We start from the raw sequence: 8,846 nt of genomic DNA on the forward strand, positions 1-8,846 counted from the left end.
CAACCCTGCTCAGAGCAAGCCTAGCACGTTCTCTTCAGCTTGCAGGAAACCACAAAGAGAGGAAGGAGAAGATGACTGAGACATTGGTCAAATCCAGTTAAAACCGGTTAAAGACAACATGGCAGTCTGACTTGACTTGACATAGACCCCGCAGCTCATTATACACTCGTTGTGATACATTGCCATGCTACATAACACACCCACCAATGCCATGACAGTTTACCACTGCCATGGCAACAGCAGGATATAACCAAATAAGGAAAGAAAAGAGGTGGCACCCTTACTCCCAAGAGAAACCTGCCTGTTTCCCCGAATAACTGAGTATTCCTCCCCTTCATTACCTAGACCCCTTATAATAGCTGCTTAATTACCCCAAGTGCTGAGAAGTTGATTTGTGAGTTCAGCTCCCCCTTGTTCATTCTTTGGCCGTTGAATAAAGCTTGAGCTATGGAACGCTCAGCTTTGGTCTCGTTACAAAGTTGCAACACCAAACAGAGGAAGAACCCCAAAAGGAAGGGCAAGAGACCCTTTCTCAGGTCTCTCCCCAGTTGGGGAGAGAATTCAGTTGGTCACAAAAGTGTCCTAATTTGGTTGATAAATGATGTATAGTCATCTTTCTTATGTCACCTTCCTTCTGCTTTTCGCTCAGAACATAACCTAAGTTCTTAGGTTGTCCTGTGGTCCCCAGTATGTCTTATTTTTATAGGCATGTGTCATTTTTACATTTATCCCAGGTAATGTGTGCTACAGTTTCTACTCACTTCTAGAAAAGCCAAATAAAAAGATATAGGTTTGAATTGCAGAGAGTGAGGCCTGGAAGATCAGGACTGAGAGGAATCACTAAACAAATACTTATATAAACTCCTTGGCGAATAGGCTCAGCGTTCTCCTGTCGTGTATTAGGCACAGACCTTCTTTAAGGTCTTGGTAACCTTTGGAAGTCCCTCCCAGCTCTGGAATTCCCTAACTACTTTTCAAGTCTAGATTAGCAATAACGGTCAGTGGGGTAGATCTTGGGCTGGGATCAGCAGATGATCCCAGGGATTAAGCCACGAGATACGAAAATCTCTGTTAGGAAAGGAGCAGATGGGCGGCAATCGAGACACCTCTTAGTGAAATTTCCAGGTCCATCTCTCTCAAGCTGGCTTTTCCAGCCTCATCCAGGAAAGTCAAGGGCAGTGATAGCCTCTGCCCTATTCTGCCTGACTTATACTTCTACTCCTCATTTTCCCACCTGAGAGCACCTGGCCTAGCTTCCGGGATGGGAAAGGCCAGGGTGCCCAAATGCCCATCTGCTCTGGCAACTCCCTAGTGACTGGGAAGTAAGTAAACTGCGGTTTTCTGCATCAGCCTCTTGCATAACCTTGTTATTTAAGGTCAAATGTTTCCAGTATTAGAGAGTTACAGCTCCCCTCCCCAAACCCCACACCACCCCCACTTTCACTTCCAACCCCCGCCCCCAGCATCGTTTCCTGTCGCACAGGTAAAACTATGCCTCAGTGAACTCCACAGCAGCTTTTAGTTCCCCTCCTGGGTTTTGCTGAAATGGTTCAGGAGTTTAGACATGGTTCTAGCCCCACCAGCAGAGTCAGGAGGGTCTCTGTAGCCCCCCCAGCAACACAGCACATTTCTTCCCCTGCACGTCTCCATTTGGCTCCTTGGTCTCTTAGTTCAGTTCTGCTCCCCTCCAGGAGCATAAGGAACTCCAGCTGGTGGGTAACATATCAGGAGGCTGTGAGCTGATAAGGAGCCTGGTGGCCCAGGGCTCAGCAGCGAGCTTTTGACCTGAGTAACTGAGTGGGTACTGGGCCGTTAATTGAATTCAAGGTTACCGATGAGGCACTGAGGCTGAGAGAAGTATATAACTTGATTATAGCTGGTCAGTGACAGAACTGGGATTTGAAGCCAGGTTTTGCAGACTTCAAAGGTTAGCCCAAGAACTTCCCATCTCTTTTCCTTACTTTCCAGGAATGGGATGGGTTGAAAAGATCAGGTGCTCCCTGTGGGAGTTTTCAATGTGTTTTAGAGAATGCAAAGGTTTCGAGCTTCTCAGGGTCCAGGCGCTGTGCAATCAATCAGCAATCCCTCCCGCTACGAGCTGCTATGGGAGACAACCTGTATTAGGTCTGTGCAAACGGTTACAAGTTAGATCCTCTGTGGTACGGTCTTGGCACAGAGTCAAAACACAAGTCCAACTTTAATAGCTTTTTCTTAAAGAGAACCTTTTCTGTAGATTTTCTTAAAGGGGCGGTACAGAGGTTTACATAGGATGTCAAACAGTGAAGCTTGATAAAATTTCTCTTCTCCTGTCCATCTCCTTAAAGTCTCCCAGGCACAGTTCCAATCTCCGTCTCTTTCTGACCCCACTTCTTACTCTCTTTCTCCCTCCATGCTGCTCTCTCCGCTTCTTCCTTCTCAAAACACCTAAAAGCTTGCGCTTCTCGCCTTCAGGCGTCTGGGGCACGTGTACGCCCCGGGACGTCTAATCCCGTCTCTTGCTCTGGAGGTTTTTCTCTTGCAGGGAGAATCCACACCCCCTGAATTCTGAATTCTGGTCCCCTTCTTGTTACACCTGTATGATGTAGAAATGATCATTAAGTTATGCGGATCCTGAAAAACTGATGATATTATCAGTGAATATGATGTTTTGATTATTTCAGAACAAACTTAAAACACTTAGGCTTGTCTTTCACGGTCCTCTTGTATTTGTGATATTAAAAAAAGCCTCAATTCCTACTTAACAAGAATTGACATTTATTAAGCACCTACGACATGCCAGGCCCTGTGCTACTCAATTTCAACCGTATTATCTCGTTTAAATTTAAAATAACCTTGTGAGGTGTGGATTTTTAACTCTCATTTTATAAATTTTCCAAAACGAAGTCCTCAGGGGTTAATTGACTCGTCCAATGTTATACAGAGCAAGGGTTCAAATCTGATTGCAAAGCCCATGTTCTTTCCATTGTATCAAATTACCTCTCTATAGGTGAAGTGAGATATAAACAATAATGATAACAGTTACTTTATGCCTAAAAATATTTGAGACTGCTTCCTAATTCTACTTTTTGTAGTTATTAAACATATTTTTGTCACCGAATTAAAAACACAATTTAATGATAGCCACGTCTGGTGTTCTCTATACCGTAAACCATAAAGTAAAAAGCTAGCAGTAGTTTTTATTATAAATGTTTGACTAATCCACAAATATACTGTCTTTTTAATCTGAGAAAACTCCTTAAATCTTCTCTTTTGGAAAAGTTTACTAAAGCTTTTGGTCAATGGAGATTTTGCTGAGAATATGATTAGAATCAGCATTAACTATATGAAGTCATGTGGCAATGATATTGTTAAGAGAGAATTATCCCTTCGTTTCCTTTCGCCTTCTTATCCTAAAGGAGTCCCTGTATCAGGACCTGGTTGTGGGCTAGCCATCCAGATAGCAAAATGACATCCTTTCTAGTGGAGTTTTCGTTGCTCTTTCTACCAGATGTGGGACTAGAACCTACATGGACAACCTGGTAGAAGGTGAAAGCAACTTGGAATCAGAAAACTTGGGCTCTCCTCGTGGCTCTCCTTTTGGCAAGTCACTTTACCTCCCTAAACATGTGAGTTTTTAAGGGCTTATACTGAGTCATGATAGAGATGGGATAGTCTTTCACAGAAATACTTTGACAAGTAGATTTAGTGTATGTGAAATACTTTCATATCACTTGCCTTTCTTAATCAAAAAGGCTGGGTTTAAAAGTGAATTAGCGTTGGGGGGCTGGCCCCGTGGCCGAGTGGTTAAGTTCGCGCACTCCGCAGCAGGCGGCCCAGTGTTTCATTGGTTCGAATCCTGGGTGCGGACATGGCACTGCTCATCAAGCCACGCTGAGGCAACGTCCCACATGCCACAACTAGAAGGACCCACACGAAGAATATACAACTATGTACTGGGGGAATTTGGGGAGAAAAAGGAAAAAAATTTTAAAAAAGTGAATTAGTGTTTATCTCTGAGAAATGAAAACATATGCCTGCACAAAAACTTTGTACATGAATGTTCATAGCAACTTTGATCTTCATCATCAAAAAGTGGAAACGATCCAGATGTCCATCAGCTGATGAATGGATAGACCAACTCTGGTACATCCATACCATAGAATACTACTTAGAAATAAAAAGGAACAAACCATTAATATACACAACAACATGGATGAATTTTTAGGGTATTATGCTGAGTGAAAAAAAAACCAGCCCCAAAAGGTCGCATACTGTATGGTTCCAATTATATAACATTCTTGAAATGACAAACTTATAGAGGTGGAGAACAGATTAGTGGTTATTTGTGGTGATATAATTGTTCTGTATCTTGACTGCATAGTGGATATACAAACACACATATGTGATAAAATTTTGGGCTAAGTGTACACACACACACAAGTACAAGTACAACTGGGGAAATCCGAACAAGATGGCTGGTTTGTCTCAACGTTAATATCCTGGTTGCGATACTGTGCTATCATTTTGCAAGATGTTATCATTGGGGGAAACTGGGCAAAGTGTGCAAGGCATCTCTCTGTATTATTTCCTACAACTGCATGTGAATCGACAATTATCTTAAAATAGAAAGTTTAATTTATAAACAAAGCAAATTAGGTTTCCTTTTATTTATTAAAATGTCCTAACTGAAGTAAACTGTTGAAGCTTAACAGAAAGAAATTTCAAAGGATTTAGAATCTTCTGGGTGTTAATTTTAGGCACACTCTTCTCTATGCAAGCGCAGCAGCAACTGCCTTGAAAAGCCCTGGTTGAGCGGTTTGCTGAATGACTCCCTTGATCTTGTCAGTTTCTGCAGTGAGCGTATCATGGGGACACTTGCAAGCCGGTTGGCTTGCTCCAGTGTGAAGAAAACCACAGCTCCTCCTTTCCTGTGTGGGTACCCCACTTCGAGTTTGATAGGCTGGTTTGGCAGGGGCCTTGTGGGGAGGGGGAAGGGATGGGTCTGGCTGTCAAGGAGCCAACGTATAGCAAAGGACGCAGACAGAAATGTCGACTTAGGAGTATATAACGGACAGAGGAGGATGAGGAATGGAATCTGGTAGCTAAGAGAGACAACACCCAACTTTCTGTTTTTCCCTGTGAAAGAGCTAGCTTATATATTCTATATTTGCTAATAAATTTTTTCTCTTTTCTTCTCACATATTTTGCTCCTTAAATGATTAGGAGGTAGCTAAGTTCCAGGTATTTTGAGAAGCAGAGCTTTAGAATTTCTATAGCAGCTTTGTGCTAGATTACATCCACACATTTTATTTTTGTGCTAGTTTTTTTGTTGTAGAGGAAAGAATACTAGGGAACCTGGAATCAGATGTTCAGCCTTCGGATGCTTTTGGTATAGAAGCTTTGCTACCCAAAAGTAAAGCTTTCGGCCTGGGGCCCTCTAAACAAGGGTAAACTAATGACAAAGCTGTAAACTAGTTGAAGTTGTCTTTCGTGTCTCCTGCCTCCCTACTTTGTGTACCCTTTTATCCCCTCACTGGGGCTCCTTCCTCACTCCCCCAATCCAGTATCCTCATACCCTCTCTTTATGGACATTTTAGAGATTTTCTGTCTGGAAGGATACAGGAGAAACAGATAGCAGAGGTTACTTTTGTGGAGGAGGACTGGGGGTCTGAAGTAAGAGGAAGACTTAAGTTTTTACTGCGTATCATTTTGTGTTGTTTGAATTTTTATATATCTCCATGTACCACCTATTGGAAAATTTTTTTTTTGATTTAACATCTTTTTCCAGTAAAGAGTTTCCTCTCCAGGTGGTCCATGGCATATAAAGTTTGGGGGAAGATGTTCTAGGTTGAAGTAATATGGATCAAACCTTGTTTTCTTATAAAAAACAGTTTTAGAAAAAAGGGACTACGTTCTAAATAGAAAGCCTGATGCCAATTTTTTAAATTAAAATGACCACAAATATCATATTTAATCAAATGCTAAATGCTATGCTTGTGGAATAAACTTTATAAATATGGTAAAAATACGTCCTGAATTTTCAAAGCTAGTTCCAATGAAAAATATTCTAACCCTATGTAAGACAAATGTGTGCTAGCATGTCTTGATTTTTGGCTCAGAAAATATGATCAGCATAGATAAAATTTTTCTAAAATGTATAAATTAATCAAGTAGAGCAGTACAGTAACAATATCATAAAATTGTATTAAATAGGACACAGACACCTAGTCTGCTACAGAAAGTTCTTATTCACAGTCCTTGCCTTATTTTGAATGGCATAACCAGAAGAGTTTGGTTCTCCGCCCTGTTCCAGCCCTTTTAAAGGCTGTGTGCATCACACCACTGTAATGGGCCTTAAATCAAGCTGCAAAAACAGTCGTGTTGGGGTCTTTGCACAGAGTCCTCCCTATTCGCTCTCTTGACCGTCTGCTCTCTGCCCCCATCTCCCTGGCATACTGAACCTACTTCCACACCTGCTTCTAGAAGCCCTTTGTTTTGGCTGCCTTTAAGAACTTCTCTCCTTCTCTGGCTTACAGGTCTCAGCTTCCTGCTCTGGCATTGGCTCTGAATGCTCCTTTGACCACAGTGACACCAGCAGCTTCGGGTAAAAAAAAACCTCCTCCACTAGCCCTGTCCCTGTGGAACCTTTACCAACAAGGCTTGTCCCTTGCCAGGGCAGGAAATTTGGATGTTTGGACAAGTTTGGATGTTTATACTTTTCCTTCATTTTAAGTTTCCAGGAACAAACAGGGGTAGATTTTAGGGGTCATATTGGTGTCCCTTGTCATCTGTGAGAGCAGAGAACATATTAATCCGGCAGTGCCATCTTGTTCGCCCAGTTTCCTCCAGCTACCCCACGCTTTTGCAAGACATATTTACTTATGCGACTGCTTCTTCCTCTGTTGCTCCTCTTCCTCTTCCCCTTCTCCTTCTTCTTATATTGACTTTTACAGTGAAATCGCTCATCCTTTGATCCATTTCCTTCTTGTTGCCTAACAAGGTTGAAATGCCTTAAAGCATTGGCTTCCTAGCACTGGATCAATCTACTCATCTCAGTCATAATGTCAGTGGGTTGCCTTAAAATTGAAATTGAAACTATCATTAGAGCATTGCCTTTTCATTTTATCTGTCCTGGAAATGAATATAAAGTGTGAACGTAAGCTTATGACACCAGCTTTTCTGGAATATTCTAGAATTTATGCACCAATTTAGCATTTTTCAAAGCAATCACTGAGATAGAGTAACACAAGTATCCATATGATGTTAGTATTGCTACAGATATTTGGGGCTCCTCTTTTGGAATTGAGGGGTAATAGAGTATAGTGGAAAGAACACGAGGTTCTGAGATGATATAGCCTTTGCTTTGAATTGCTAATCTGTCACGTATTAGCCGTGCAATATTTGTGCAAGTCCTGCTTTCTGAACTTCCAGTTCCCCATAAATAAAATGGGGTTAAAACTATCCTGCTGTCTTGTAGTGAGTCAATAATGCCCGGAAAGTGCCAGGCACTTAATAAGTGCTTGATATTTTAATGCTTCCATACTTAGAGCCAGTTTATCATTGTGCAAGAAAGTTATTGTCCCTGTACACTCTCCCACGGCTGATGGCTCTATTTCCTCCTCCCTCTTTTGTGTTCTGGTCAAACTCAATCCTGTTCTTCTTTAAATAATTTAGAGTAAAGGAACTTTACTGACTTGATATGTATCAAAACCTACGGCAAATAAAATAATTAATGGAAAATCTATAGATGTCTCATTAACAAAAAAAATCTTCTATCATCACCATGATTTAATATAGTGTTGGAGGTTGTGACTGATAAGACCAACATAAAGGAAAGGCATAGGAAATGTATGAATTTGAAAAAGAGATATATATTAGGTTGGCTCGGTGGTGTAGTGGTTGGGTTTGCACACTTTGCTTCAGCGGCCTGGCGTTCACAGGTTTGGATCTTGGGCGCAGACCTACACACCACTCATCAAGCCATGCTGTGGCAGCATCCCACATACAAAATGGAGGAAGATTGCCACATATGTTAGCTCTGTGACAATCTTCTTCAAGCAAAAAGAGGAAGATTGGCAACAGATGTTAGCTCAGGGACAATCTTCCTCACCAAAAAAAAAAAAAAAGGAAAAGAGATACATAATTTTCATTACTTGCAGAGAATATAATTGTTAATAGATAAACCTAATAGAATAAACAGTCACATTTTTTAAATTAATAAGAGAATTCAGAAAGCTTTCTACGTTTATGATCAACAATCACACAAAAAGAGCAAAACTTTTGCACCTTTGCTATACATAAGTAGAAGACTAAGGGCCGGCCCAGTGGTGTAGTGGTTAACTGCGTGCACTCTGCTTTGGTGGCCTGGGGTTCGCAGGTTTGAATCCCAGGTGTGGACCTATATACCACTCATCTAGCCATGCTGTGGCAGCATCTGACATACAAAATAGAGGAAGATTGGCACAGATGTTAGCTCAGTGATAATCTTCCTCACCAAAGAAAGAAAGAAAGAAAATTAAATAGGAAAAGAGATGATATCCCTCAAAACAATAAGATCTAAAAGTTTTTAGGAAACAACCTACCACAGAAAGCACAAAATTTTACAGAGAATATTTTATAACACTTTAAAAATATAAAGGGAGTGTTGACTAAATGAAGATATACTATGTCCATATTTGGGGTGACTTAACGTGTTAATAGTACCATTCCGCCTCACATTAACTTGCAAATTCAATGTAGTCCCAAATCAAATTCCAGCAGGACTCTGGGGAATAGTTGGTAGACTGTTAAAATCTGTGCCAATCTTTCTCTATTTTATGTGGGATGCCGCCACAGTGTGGCTTGATGGCGATGTGTAGGTCTGTACC

The sequence above is a fragment of the Equus asinus genome, chromosome X (genome assembly GCF_041296235.1).
Source record: "Equus asinus isolate D_3611 breed Donkey chromosome X, EquAss-T2T_v2, whole genome shotgun sequence".
Taxonomy (NCBI): Eukaryota; Metazoa; Chordata; class Mammalia; order Perissodactyla; family Equidae; genus Equus; species Equus asinus.